The sequence below is a fragment of the Epinephelus moara genome, chromosome 1 (genome assembly GCF_006386435.1).
Source record: "Epinephelus moara isolate mb chromosome 1, YSFRI_EMoa_1.0, whole genome shotgun sequence".
NCBI classification, from domain to species: Eukaryota; Metazoa; Chordata; class Actinopteri; order Perciformes; family Serranidae; genus Epinephelus; species Epinephelus moara.
This window is the reverse complement of record NC_065506.1, coordinates 39125108-39141046: the sequence shown is the minus strand read 5'-3', so window position 1 is coordinate 39141046 and position 15939 is coordinate 39125108.

Sequence of the window (15939 nt, the reverse complement as noted above, 5' to 3'; positions counted from 1 at the left end):
TTTCTGTGGGTGTTTTGTGGGAATGTGGATCCTTTAGGTTAATTTGAGGAGTGTCTGGTTTGCATGTTTTATATTTAATCATAAGTGTGTCCTGCAGTGTGAGACTGGCACAGGTCTTGGTCTTTGTCTTGACCTGGTCTCACCCCCTCAAAGTCTTCGTCTTGTCTCAGTCTCAATACACTCTGGTCTTGGTCATGACATGATCCTAGTTTAGGTGGTCTTGACTACAGCTCTGCTATGAAATGTTTCAATTTATGGTTTCCATTCAGAGAAAAGCCTCAATATTATATTGGATTTCACCGTGTGTGCAGGAAATAAAGACTCTCTGTGAAACATCAATTGACTTGCATCAATTCTAAACCAGGTTTATATCTGACATAGCACTTTGCCGGCTTGCTGTGCCGAGGTTTCAGAACCACATGTGAACCCCCATGGTGAGCTGCGTGCAGGCTGCATAAATATTTTGATACAAAGTGCCCTAAAATTTTAATGGTGCAAGTATTGCTCTTCAAAACAAGTTTAATCTTTAAATAGAATTGATGTGCTCATGATTGGACCCTCACTTCCTACGATGGTTGCATTAAGATGCCAACAGTGCCGCATAGAAATTTGTAAATTGATCTGCGAGGAATGCTTGATTTATTACAATCCCCAAGGTGGTTTATATTAGACAGGTGCAAAACATGTTTTCTAAATGGGCAGACTCAGCTTCATTCAGATAATTTCATAAATCAAACTCATGTACAAACTGAAAAATGATCTTAAGATGCCATTAAAGATTCATTAGAGTGTCCAGGTTTTATAAATGAGGGTCCAGGTAATTCCTGCGCATCATATCAGCTCTCAGAACATGAAATCAGTTTATGAAATTAAAAGTTGAATGCTCCTATTGATAAATTATTTTGTGTTCAGTCTAGCAGGTTGATAGAATCACTTAAAGAGTAACTTCAGAGATATAAGAGATGCTTACTTTGATGGAGAAGCAGGATCATGTGACCTTCACACTGCTGTCACCTTGTTCACCTGGCACTGCGACTTCCTTTTATTCTTCTCAGCGTCGTCAAACTTCTTGGTTCATCATCTGACCCTGATGATCTGTGGATGGTAACATCAACAACTTTAGCGTGCTGCTGCCTGCTGTGCCTTTATTTGGCAGGGCTTTATCTCAAACATCTTTTCTCTCCTTCAGAAAATGCAGTCTGTTTAATTTAGCTGCTTTAGATCTGATTTGATATCCAATAATGTTGTGGTTATAGTGTCAAGCCAGTGGGTGCAAGGCATTGACCCAAATGCAGTCAGTTCAGCCAGACAGGAAAAGTTCAGTGAATTAATAAAGAAGTAGAGATACAGAAGCTCACAGGCAGGTACGACTTTCAGATTTTAGGGTTCAGGTTCAGTTGACTGGAAAGCAAGGCACGAAGCAACACTGACAATCTGGCAGGGAGTGAGTGGAAGCTGGTAATATACTGCAGGGCTGATGAGGGAAAGTGGAAACAGGTGAGCAGGTGAATGAGAGTGAGAGAGACTGGGAGAGATATATGATCGGCGTGCACTGTGATTTGCTTTTTTAAGAGCTACATACAAAGACTTGCACAGCATAGCTGCGTCCCGTCGGGATTCCGCACGTAAATTATAAACAGGTTTTGGAGTGTGTTCACATTGGATAAATGACAAAAAGTATACTCAAACAAGACTTGGCACAGGAACAGGCTCTGTGAGGCTGTACTCTGAGGCAAGAGCTTGCAATGGCTATGGTAACATGAAAACTAATATTCCACTTTTATTCCAGATATAACAATGTTCTGAATTTGATACAGGTCATGTAAACAGCATTTTCTGTTTAAGGATTCTGAATTTAGCATTTTCTGATTAAGACATTTGGAGTATGCTGGTATTATTCAGGTTTTAACAGCATTATTGGGACATGTATGCAGCCAATTTGGAATAGGCCTCTGAGATGGGTTTGTGACACAGTTACAGTCAGCTCTGTGGATGGTCATGGATACATGACACAGTTTGCAGGGCTGGGGTAGAGATGACTGCCCAAAAGAAAAGCTTGTGTTTCTGGTCTGAAGAAGAAACACATCTACTTCTTAACATTATAAAAGACTTGGCTATCAACAGGTTTTTTGATGTGAGCAAATATCGCGACGCCGACCTTTTCAAGAGGGCGGCTGAAGGAATGAAAGAGGGAGGCTGTGTTCACACGGTCCAACAAGTCTGACGCTGGAAGGAAACTGTAAAAAAAAAAAATCCTATTTTGATGCAAAGACGCAAAATGACAAGCAGCTTTAGCTGTTCTACTTTTCTTTATTTCGATGTGATAAACAACATGTAAGCGCATGTTAATCGGAGTGTGCATAACTGCATGTAAACAGGAATAATAGTGGAATATTCATTTTCATTAACCATTTAAACAGATTAGTAGGAATATTATTGAATATATAAGGGCAAAAACCTGACTATTTTGTGCATATAAATGTACTCATTGTAAGTGCTAATGTTTACCATGCACAATTATATGATGTTAACCATTAAAACCATTGCTTATATGGTTTATTTTAGTTTAGTTTATTTAAGAAGGGACAGTGCAAATTAATAAATACACCTACAAGTATAAAAATGCCAGAATTAGCCAAAAGGCTATTTTTCGTCTGTAGTCCCTTGGGCAAGATGTTACACAAGGCTACCTAAAATACAACAAAGCACAATAAACAAAACAGCACAAAAAAGACAAAGAAAACAGGGCACACAGTTGAAAAGACTTCTTTGAACACGTCAACAAGAAATTATTTTGATATGATTTCACAAGAAGACAGTGATCATCAAATGTTTGATTCAGTGGTAAAAACCTGAGGCAAAGTTGATGCAATACAAAAGGACATATCATTTTTAAAAGCACTAGAGACAGTAGTGACATATTTCCATATAGAACACCAACTGAACACCAGCAGGACGTATTGTTAGCTGCAGCAGAACAGAGTTTAGTGCTTACATTTGTACGTATTAATCATCCATCGTTTCAATTGATCACTGAAAGATCTATAAGTGTATAAGTGTGTTAAGTTCTCTGATATGAATTGGAATTGCATTCCACTTTTTGAACCTCTTACAGACCAGGCTAACCGGCTGAAAGCACTTTTCTTCAATGAAATAGTGCAATCTCCTCTTATGGAACCCAGAGTGTTTGTCCTGCTGATATAGACCACAAGTGGTGGTGGAGCTAAGCCATAGGAGACTTTGTATATCAAACACAAGTTTGCATATTTTATAAAGTCATCCCTGCTTAAAGTCGACTTCCTGACTTTGCAGGATCCAATAGGCAGAGAAGGTAAGGACATCAGGAAACTGCCAACACAAGCTGAGGAATTTGGGCCTCAGCCTACATAAGTGGCTTCATCTCTTACCTTTCTTTTGTGGCTATAGTTTTGTGTATTGTTTGCCCGGCCGTCACACATACTGCACTCATCCATGTTCCTTGTTTGCCATCTTAGTTTAGTGTGTTCGGATAACATAAGTTTATTAGCAATTAACACAAATTCCAACTGCGGCTGTCAAGAATGTCATTAATTTTGAGCTTTGCAGGAATTTGCACATACACTTCAAGGTCTCGTCTAGTGTGTAGGATTTAGTGGCATCTAGTGGTGAAGTTGCAAATTGCAACCAACTGAAACATCTCTCATGTGCCAAGTGTGCAGGAGGACTACGGTGGCTGATGTGAAAATATGAATGGCCCTATCCAGAGCCAGTGTTTGGTTTGTCATGGCGGACTCCATGGAAAAGGACCTGCTCTCTATGTTTATAAACAGCTCTTTTTAAGGTCACAAAAACATAATCATTCTTAGTTTCAGGTGATTATACACTAATGAAAACATAGTTATGAATATTATATTTCATTTCAGCCAGTATGTCCCCCTAAATCCTACACACTGGACCTTAAAGTATTGGGCACACTACAATTTTGAGACAGAGGAAGTCCACAGTTATTTCAATTCACCCTGAGAGGGACAAATCTCCATCCAATAACTGTTGAGACAATTCACCAAAAAACACAAAAGTGAACCTCACGAAAAGGAAAATTCAGAGCATCACCAGAGAGAGAGGTCTGGACCAACACACAACGCTGCGAGCATGCCCGAAAAGACAGTATTCATAGGCTCCTAAAAAGCACCAGATTTTGGAGGTTATTGTTGATTCTCCCACAAAGAGATGCACAAAGGAAATGAAAGAGCGGCTCACAGCTGGAAAAAATCTAATTGTGGATGACTGTGAAACAGCTCAAATAACAACTCAGAAAACACAAAAATAACCATTTTGGAAAAACTGTCTCGATGTCAAGTTAACTGACAGTGGCAATCTAATGTTGAAATGTGATTGTATTTGCACAGTGCGTGTATTGAATTGTCCCCTGGTAGCATAAAACAGTAAAGTGTGTGCATTTCTTGTATAACTGAAGAAAAAACAGTTTAAGATTACTGTATACAATTGGTATGCAGGATGGAACTGGGACACAGCTTGTGTCTCGCGCAGGAGAAGCTGTGCTGAGTCCAGGAGAAACTGGACACAAATGATGTGTAACTGAGGTAACCGGAGAGAAAAAGGAAAGACGGGAGGACGGGGAGTGTGTGGAGGATTACTTTCAGCCTTGCCAAGTGGCCAGTGCTGAGCTGGATACTCGAGACATTATGATTGTCTGGGGAACTATTTAAAAGAGCCAGACAAGGAGCAGACACTGCATGAAGAGGTGCAGACAGAATTACAGTAGTTTTATGTGATGTACAAGGTAAAAGCTGTAAGGTTATACAGTAGAACTGCAAAGTAGGAAAACGGGGTAAAGGGCAACAGCACAACTTATCTGAGATCCAGACAGCTGGAATCCTCAAATATCAAACCCCCACGTCACCATAATTTAAGTGAGAAAGACCAGGTGGACAAAGGAAATAAAAATGTCTCCGTTTTTGTCCAAGTAAGGCCTCCGTCTGCTCTGTGCTGCAATATTACGGGGCCAGGGCCGTTGGTGCGTGTCTCCACCGCAGGAACCACCCCCGAAGGACAGAGTTCTGGAACTTTTACAGGGGCTAAACAAGTCCCTGCCTCGGAGTAGGTACTCAGAACGGCCCCGAAAAACTCCTGGCTGGGGCTTGGGGTTTACTTGGTGCTGATTGGATATACTCAAGGCAGGATGTGACGTCAACAGAAAGCGACAAAATAGCCGGCATTTTTAAAACTCAGCAGACTCTCGTTCATAGCTTCCACCGCCATGTAAACGAAGAGACACGCCAAAAACCCAGCAACTACCTCAGCTCCTTCCATTTTGATTATCGTCTTTCTTATGTCTGCTTTCTTCTTCTTCTGCTTCGTATTTCTTCTTCTTCTTCTTCTTCTTTGTTTGTTTCTTTGCTGCGTCGCCCCGGTCAAAATGGTCGCGCAGCGATTACGTCACATACAGAGCCCGGTAACTTTACAGGAACCTTCCTCCTACTCCGCTCTCAGAGACACGGCGGTTAAGAGGGCCGAGCAAGAGGACGTTCCTGTAAAGTTCCTGCCCCCCAAATAGTACCAGGGACTTCTTCAGTGGAAACGGGCCTATAGGTGATTTCTAAATGCCAAAATTGCAACCAATAAGTACGACGACCTCTGGTGGCCAGAGTATTTATTACTACTGGGGTACTGGAGAAAGTAAGGCAAAGTCTGCTCAGGTGAATGGGTCCAACAAACACAGGACTTAATCCAGGAGACAGGTGTTCATGTCCCTTCTGAAACCAAAAGTCAAAGTATGTCCTATGAAGGTTGTGACGTACATCACGTCGCATTTGCCGTCTGTCACAATGTTACAGTAATAACAAATATACTTATGTTAAGACAAACCATCATCTTTTTGTAAACCTAACCAAGGGGTTTTGTTGCCTTAATCTAACCATGTAGTTTTGGTGCAACCATTTCACAAGGTTAATCAACCATGTTTAAAACCACGACCGTTCTTTCTGTTGTTGATCCGACAGGGTGCTAGTTTAGAAAAAGCTCCTGAGGGCCATTATAGAGAGTAACATACGACCTATGAGGTCATATGTGCTGACTTAATTGCATAAAACAAGCCAAACATTTTCAAACTTATGAAAAGAAACTCTAGATGGATATTTTCAGCTCGTTTTTGGACGACCACGCAAAGTTATTAATGCTTTTACTGAAAGATTTGTACCTCTTCCACCTCTGCGTTAGTATAAAATCATGTGTTGAGAGCCCCTAATTAAGCTTGATTTCTCATCTGAAGAGCAAATCTCCAAAGCTATGACTCACCAGGCAATATCTTTTTGGCCACTGTCTTTATCTCGTGGGTTGTTTTGTTTGGGATATTTCTCGACCTTAAGAATGAGTCTCTCATCATCCAGTCTTTGTCCCCCAGGTGACAGCAACAGTGTTCTCTTTATTCGTCCATGGTGAGGAGGGGGGTCAAGCTGCCATGGGAGCAGAGAAAAAAGCTGCTACGGGAACTGGTATGTACAAGCAGAGAGTGAGTGGGGGAAAATGCATTTAATTACAGGGGCGACAAGGCTGGAAATAGGACAGTGGTGTAAAGTGACACGGGGCAGCGTGTCAGGGAGCGCCGATGGAGTTAGCCGCCACCGGTGTGGGGTTGTACCTTGAAAATATTATAGGCTTATTTCTCGACATGCAGGATTCGCCACTGGTGTATTTTAACCAATCTTGTCAACTTGTGGGGTGGGGCTTTCCATGTCATTCGCATAACACACTGGTGAGGGTGTAGCTGCATACTGGCATTTTGCAAGTGAAGTTTCACCTTCATTTCAACATGTTGAAAGAGGAGCTGTTGATCGGACCAAGGATTGTCTTACATTCGCAACACATCTAAACCATTTCAAGGCATAAAGTGTCATTATCATGAAAAAAATCTAAATATATAATTATGATGAACAGAGATGAGGTTTTAGGGATTTAATCAATCCCTGGAGAGGAACTTCAACAATAGAAAATACTGTATTTATTTAGGCCTATCAATAAAAGTTACACCTTCAACAGTTCACAAAATCTGAATTAAAAAAACCCATAAATGAAAAAAGTAGCACGACTTACCGTTCCCTGGAGCCAGAGAACTTTAAATGAAACTTCCACAAGGTACTGAGACGCTTCCACAGGCAATTTGAATTGTAGAAAGACGAGAAATGGAAAACCAATCTTCCACAGCTGCACTGAAAAATAACTGCAGCAGGGGCAGTAAATCTCGAGCCATCAGCTGGCCTGTAAAAGTTACGACCACAGGCAATGCAGGCATGCACAGCTTAAAAGGACCTAATGAAAAAAACTACAGTCTTAATAGCAACACAGACAGATGTAATTCTCCATCATAAGAGCACAAAAAGAAAAGTAACACTGACAGATGCTGTGATCACCTTCAGGGTCAAATGACTGTCTGGTTGGTTTCAATCATGTATGTAGCTGCGCCATGTGAGGAAGATTTTATCAGTGTCTGACTTTCTCCTAGAATAGAGTAGTTTTTCTTAAGAATATCAGCTAAATTGATTATTTAACATGTCAGAATTATTTCTATCTGGGGTTATAAGATTTGGGCAATACATTTAGCTTTATATATTATTCTGTATGTTTAAAGAGTGTATGGCATAAAATTAAGCTCAGTGGAATCTAACATGTAAATCATATCAGAAATGAAAAACTACATTTTGCAAAAGTGATGTCAAAACCATGAACATGAAACTTTTTTTTTTACGATAATTTTTTTTTCTCCCCACATTGTTCCACTGAGCTTAATTTGACTCCATAAACTATTCCTCCTTGGTAGAAGGGAATCTGGAAGGGAAGGGAGTCTGATATTGTGCGGTTCAGTCTGAGGAGATAAGTGGTGGCAATAAAATTATTTCAGTTCAGACTCTACTGTCCCACATGGGAAATTTATTTCTGGTACACCTGTTCAACTACTCCTTAACACAAATAGCTAATCAGCCAATCACGTGGCAGCAACTCAGTGTATTTAGGCATGTAGACATGGTTAAGACGACCTGCTGAAGTTCAAACTGAGCATCAGAATGGGGAAGAAAGGTGATTTAAATGACTTTGAACGTGGCATGGTTGTTGGTGCCAGACTGGCCGGTCTGAGTATTTACTGGGATTTTCACACACAACCATCTCTAGGGTTTACAGAGGATGGTCCCAAAAAGAGAAAATATCCAGTGAGCAGCAGTTCTCTGGGTGAAAATGCCTTGTTGATGCCAGAGGTCAGAGGAGAATGGCCAGACTGGTTCAAGATGATAGAAAGGCAACAGTCACTCAAATAACCACTGGTTACAACCAAGGTCTGCAGAAGACCATCTCTGAACCAACAACACGTCCAACCTTGAAGCAGATGGGCTACAGCAGCAGAAGACCACACCAGGTGCCACTCCTGTCAGCTAACAACAGGAAACTGAGGCTACAGTTCACACAGGCTCACCAAAACTGGACAATAGAAGATTGGAAAAACGTTGCCTGGTCTGATGAGTCTGGATTTCTGCTGCCACATTCAGATGGTAGGGTCAGAATTTGGTGTAAACAACATGAAAGCATGGATCCATCCTGCCTTGTATCAACGGTTCAGGCTGCTGGTGGTGGTGTAATGGTGTGGGGGATATTTTCTTGGCACACTTTGGGCCCCTTAGTACCAACTGAGCATGGTTTAAACACCACAGCCTACCTGAGTATTGTTGCTGACCGTGTCCATCCCTTTATGACCACAGTGTACCCATCTTCTGATGGCTACTTCCAGCAGGATAACGCACCATGTCACAAAGCTCAAATCATCTCAAACTGGTTTCTTGAACATGACAATGAGTTCACTGTACTCCAATGGCCTCCACAGTCACCAGATCTCAGTCCAGTAGAGCACCTTTGGGATGTGGTGGAACAGGAGATTCACATCATGGATGTGCAGCCGACAAATCTGCAGCAACTGTGTGATGTCATCATGTCAATATGGACCAAAATCTCTGAGGAATGTTTCCAGCACCTTGTTGAGTCTATGACACCAAGAATTAAGCCAGTTCTGAAGGCAAATGGGGAGGGATGACTGTTCCCCTCATATTCTGACGGGTTTTACAGCTCTATTTCACAACCGAGTACGAAACTGAACCCATTTCCTGTTAGCAATTTGCCAAAGCTGTCTGAACCCAGGAGAGTGTGTGTAATATATTGGTATTTTGAAGAAACTAATGCTGTGAGGAAAACATTAACTGAAATGCAGTAATCAGCAGTTAACATCTAAGTTCAGTCTGAGCATGTAAAAGGTTTGGAGGTTAGGAGGTGATGCATGCACACCAGGATAGCCACAGAACTGTAGAAGTAAAACCAGGTTCATACAACGGAATCAATTTTTGTTAATATTTTATAACCAAATGGGGCCACATGTACTTGTAAATTAGTTTAACCAAGGATCTTTTTATAGGGAATCTCAGTGGATATATTCTGACATGTTATTGATATAAAAGTCAGTATTGGCCTGTGTGTAGGATGGATTCTTGAGGGAAAATATGCCACTTGCAAAAATAAATACATAATAAGTATGAAGGCTAGACAGAGTGTTTCTTTTACTGTGAAAAATTCCTGAACAGTCACTGATGATGTGAGTGTTACTGCAGCAGGATACAGTGTCAAATCAGTTCCTCTGTTTTACAGAAGTTGGCCCAGAGTTTCCAGGTGTACTGGGTACGTTTGACCACACTTGACATTAGACTCAAGGATTTGAAATCAAATAATACACAATAACCAGGTGTTTCCAAACCAGAGCACTTGCTTCCAGCACAAGCATTTCTTTACACTCTCCACCTCCAGCCATGACTGCATTACAGTCACAAACATCCACAGCACATTACAGTATAAGGGATAGAGACTGATAAGCAGTAACCTTGCTGACCTGGCACTTGTTCCCCCGGCCTTATTCACTCTGTCCTGAGCCAGATAACACATAAATATTTACACTCACCACTGGGAGTGGGAAAACTTTGAAAAAATGCTGAAAATGAACAACACAACAACAACTCAGCTTTTCTATCATCTTATCCAACATGGAAATCCTCTCAGTCCTGCGGCTCTTCCTTCAAATCTCAGAGAAGCTCCAACAACAAATACAACTAAAACCCAAGCGGCAGCCTCCGGGGCTGAAAACTGAAGCCAACAGGAAGTGCCAAAAAACTGCAGTTCCTTGAAAGGCCACTTGAGGCTGACTCCAAGACTGAGTCAGTCCCCACAGACCCCCATGTTAAATGCCCAACTTTACAGTAGACAGCCTGGTACAACAACAGTTTTAGTCTTTATTGCTTATGCTGTTCAGGACGACTGTACAGGGGTAAACTTTTATACAACTCAATTCTTTCAGTTATATTAAGGCTAACGGTTAGTGATAAATAAAACTTCATTCATCCTATGGTGAAATGCATAAGCTACCCACGAGTATAGTATATATAGTAAAAAATTGGCCCCACCTTTATCAGCTGCAAAATTAGTGACGTTCACATAAACTAATCAGTAATTATTATTCAATACAACAGCCTATATAATATTTTGAAATGGGCCATTTTGCATGATGAGTACTTTACTCTTTGTTTTTCTGAGTAGCCTACATTTTGATGCTAATTTTTTTTTAAGTGAATGCAGGTCTTTTATTTGTAACGAAGAATTTCTTTAGGTTACTGGTGTATTGGTAGTTTTACTTGAGTAAAAGATATGAATACTTCTCCAACCACTGGTCCTCAGCATGGACTGTAAAAATAGTGGACGTAGCCACCGTGACGTCAGCCATTGGTTTGTGGACTGCCACAAGTTTGTCATTTTGGCCGTCGCCATCTTGGATTTCTGCAATCAGACATGCAAATATTTGGATAAAAGGGTTAGGCTGTGGATTTTACTGAGGGAGCCAGAAGACAATGCGCACACCCACCTACACAGGCAACCCAACTGAACACTATATCCGGCTTGCTGTGCTAAATCGCTGCCAACAAAGTTGGGGTCTGCCCATTTTTCCGACAGCCCATTGGTCCAACATCCCATTGTTCCAACCATATTAAACCCATTGTTCCGAAGTCCCGTTGTTCCGAAATCATCATGATGCCCTGTGGTTAAGGTCTGGTTAGGTTTAGGCACAAAAAACACTTGGTTAGGGTCAGGAAAAGATCATGGTGTGGGTTAAAATGACAAAGAAAGTGGCAAACACATAAGCCGTGAGCCTGCTTCGCCTCAAGCCTTTCCCAGCTGACCCAGAGCCGGTCGCGGCACACCATCAAGGTAGAAATACGCCTGCCGGGAGCCGTTCAGCATCGCGGAAAGCTCACCACACAACCCGGACCCCAGAGTTAATAACAGGAGGTTATGGTGTTTCATTCTCTTCTCTCTATGACACTTGTATCTCGACCAGTAGCCTACTTTTGTTGCGTTGCTGATCCTCTATGGTACACAAATACAGTAATAATCATATATCGGAACAACAGGACAATGAGAGGTCGGAACAATGCTACGGCACCAACAAAGTTATCTTCCATAATTCGAGGTAAACTTTAGAGATAAGTATTTCAATAATCTTAGTAACTTTGGTTAATTGCATACATGCCCACATTTGGCTAATATTACATATAGGAGGAGTAATGCTAACCTTGAGACATTATTGTAGCATTAAGCGCAATTTTTACTTGTGCGGTTGACCCAACGCCATAGCCTATGCACATGGCCTAAGCCGTTGTGAGCTCCACACCTGCCACATCGACACAGATTTACAAGACACACTTGATTATCTCTGAATTTTGGTTTAAAAAGTGATAAGTAATGCACTGATATTCAATATTCCTGAAAATAATGGTGTGACAAAAGTGTGCATTGCTGTTGCCCTTGTCAATGTAAAGTAAATTATTGTGTAGGACATGAAATGAGCAGCATGTATCTAAACCAGAAGCCTTTAACTCAAGACTTCATGTCTAACTACAGTTAGCTAGAATTCACAAATAGCTCGGCTACTGTTTAAGAAGCTTAATTTGGCTCCATAACATGTGAGTGACCGTATGACAAAGATGACAAGTGGGACTTAGCTACTCAGTCGAGCACCTGACATTTTTATTATCGCAGGTTTTGAAACAAAACTGCCAAAAACAATTTCACATTTTTGTGCTGAAAATAAATAATATTTCTTAAACCACCTTGAGTTGTAATCATCATTTAAAATATACTAAAAAATCCTACTAATACTACAATTTTTTGTTTTTCCCCCCAAATTCCCAAAGTCCTTCCCAACTTACAGGTAATGGTCTTAATACAGTTGACAATAGGGGTGTAAATCACCAGTTTTCATCGTGATACGATACTATATTGATTCTTTGGACAACAATTAGATACTTGCCGATATTATAAAGTCTCCTATCATATGATTTTGATTCAATGAGATTCAAGGGCCTGTGATTGATATGCTACAATATTAAATGCCCATGTAACACATTATGTTGCAAAAGACTCTGCCACCCTTTTCTTTTTTGCTTTTGGCTATGAAAGATAAAAACAACACATAAATACTAAGTGCAGTAAAGTTTACTTTAAACTGACTCCACTAACACACATGAAACAGCACATGGGAAAAGTTAACCTTCAGGACTTTCTGTCAGAGAGCTTTTCATTTTAACCCAAACCTTCATCTTTTTCATAAAACTTCAGGTCTATCTGGCTTAAAGCCCTGAAGGCAAACTTCTCCATACAGCCATAAAACATGAATTAACAACAACATATTCTGACAAGGTATCAAATTCAGCTCAGTAGTAACTGTCAAGGTTCATGGACAAAACAATAGTTTTTAGCTAGTCACACATTATTAGCTTTAGCATGTTTACATTGCATAAATTAGCTTAGCAGCTAGCAGACTTTGCCCCCTTTACTCATTACAAAATAAATTACATGTAATGTTTTTGTTTTTCGTACTTACCATTGGTTTAAGTCACTGTGTCTCCTGACAGAACAGTAAGGTTGAATTTCAGCCTGTATGCACATTTTTTTCAGCAAAATATTGTCGAAACAGAGCGACAAATGTTGCTGTAGTGAGAAGGGGGTCATCCCTATGTTTCCCGGATTCTATGTTCCCTGCTTACCACCCAAAAAGGTTCTATGTTTCCCGGGTTCTATGTTCCCTGCTCAACCAAAAAGGGTTCTATGTTTCCCGCTTGGTTGAGCGGGGAACATAGAACCCGGAAAACATAGAACCTTCTTTGTGTAAGTGGGGAACATAGAACCCGGGAAACATAGATACGCTCCCGTGAGAAGTTAGCGGAGTGACATGGCCATCCAGGTGGGTAACATTACCGGTTTTATTTTTATCTTGTAACGGCATTGTTTATATACGGCACATGTTTTGTATGTTGACCTATATTTTCACCAAAATCCCAAATATTTCCACACTGCTGATTTTTTCCCCTGCATAAATAACGTTACCCTCATCCTGTCTGTTTCTGGCTGTTTCCCATCTGCCTGCTGCGGTTTGACTATGATACAGACTTTCAAAGTAAAAGCCTATCCTACAGATGACGACATGAATCGATGTTTTTAGTTGATGATACTGGATCATTGATCATTAAATCCATATATCGATCCAGATCAATGGATCGTTACATCCCCAGTTGACAATAGAGTTTTAACATCAAATATGAGCCGGGGGGCGATTTGGAGGCTCTATTAGTAACTCTAACAAAATAATTTGGTTATAAATCTTTGTTTTAAATCTTTCTTTGTGTTTTAGTAGCTCATTAGTCTCTAAACTACTAACCTAAAACACCAGTGGTTTGATATTTAAAGGTCCCCAGACATTAAGCACACAGAAATAAACATATTGCTGTGTATCAAGACTTTGTCAGTGGGTTATCTTTCATACATATATTTGGTTAATATGAACAAATTGCCTCATCCATATTGTAATTCATACACATAAATTATTTCAGTTTGTGTGTGACCTTTAGTGCAGATTATTTATGAGATCTTATCCTCAACAAGAACAGTTTATTCCTTCTTCATAGGGAGGGGGATGTTCACCATGACTGAAAAAATATTTAGCTTGATGAGTACCTCACACATCTACGGTGAACCACACACATACTGTGTCTCAGTTCAGGGGCTGCAGCCTTTGAAGGACGCGGCCTTAGCGGGCAGTGTCGGCCACATCCTTTGAAGACCACATCAGCCAAACTGAACGGTCTCTGAAATGGGATGGTCTAGTCTGCGAAGGATTTCCTGTTTGCATTACCAATTGTTCTCACTCTGACCCGTTGGCGTTCCTGTTACCTAGCAACTAGCTGCGCTTGACGAAAGACAGCGTAAGCTAGTAGGTTAGTTAGCCCTAAATCATGGACCCAGAGATTGTTATTATATATTTCTAATATAATACTTGAGGAGATGATTCACCCCCGGAGACACTGCTGTTTGATATATTTCAGGCTGATGGACCGTTTTCAGGTAAACTTACTGAATTAAGATTGTTTAAGCTGTGTGCTTTTAGCTAATAGTAATGTTAGCAACAATTAACCGTTAGCTAGTTAACTTAACTTACTATAATCGTCACTGACACACAATGCATCTTGGGATAGGCTGGGTCATGAAGAATTCATCCGTTGCATCCTAAAAATTTTGGGAAAAAAGGCTGCATTGAAGGAGCCTTCGAAATGGGACAGCCTTGGTTGCGCCGATGTGACACAATCGGTCTTCAAATGCCCCTGAATTGAGGCACAGCTACATACAACGTTATAACAGGACATTTTAGAAACAGATACTCCACTGTAAGCCTTCACCAAAGATACTGACAGTTTCAACATCAGTATGGAGGATGGAAATGTATTCATCTGTAAGCTATTTTTCTTCTTCACATGTATCGCATTTTAGATAATGGATTGACTTTGAAGGCCCTGTACAAAACTGTCCTTGGTATCTGCTGAACTAAATGACTTTAAAATCCCCCTCCAGACACGTTTTAAAGTTCTCTGCTATGATTAATATTTTGTTTTACATGGTTTTCCATAAGTTTACAGAGGCACGCACATCCAGATGATGAATATCACATTAAAGACAGAAAAACAGAGTCTACACACTTGGCTACACTCCCGTAAACATTAAACTGAATCACTTCAGAGGTGACGTTTCAAGCTTCACGGTATTCATCAGACAAAATACAATGCAGAGACACACCTTCCACCTTGTAGGTATTTAAAGGTATGCCTCTGCATTGTTGTGACAGCCGTGCCCACAGCCACACAAAAGGCTGAGTGATTCCAGTACTCACCCACACCATCACCACATGTTCACTTACCTTTAATTTGCAGTCACTTAAAATACATACACTCCCAGTTTGTTTAGTTTTAAATGTATGAGCACTGTGGTTGTCAAAGTGCTGTTTTCTAGATGAAGCGCCAACACTTAATTCACACTGTTTTGTCATTTTGGTATTTGCTATTCTAAGTTATTAATGCTTTTCTCACCTGAAATCACTTCCTGGTTGGAGTTGGACTAAAAATGGGGCTGAGGGTGGAGCCTGGTTTTATGCAGAAGGCCATCCCATGGCGGAAACCAAGAGCCGAGACATCATAGGGGGATTAGGGGTTTCTTTGTGTTAGTCTTAGTTATTGTCTATGTTTTGGTTGACTTATTTTTCAGTAGTTATGTTTTGTTGACCTCTTTTATGGGCGCTATAGTCCAATTCTGTTATCGTTTGTCATTTGCTTTGTAAAATTAATTTTTTGGGGGAAAATAAATCCAGCTTTGTTTAACTTTAAATCAGTGTTTTTGTGCTTTGACTGCTTGGTCCACTACTATTGTATTTTGTCTGATGAAGCACATAAAGCTCGAAATGTCACCTTGGTGGTAATTCAACTGAATATTTATGGGAGTGTAGTTTAGTGTGTAGACTCTGTTTTCCCGCCTTTA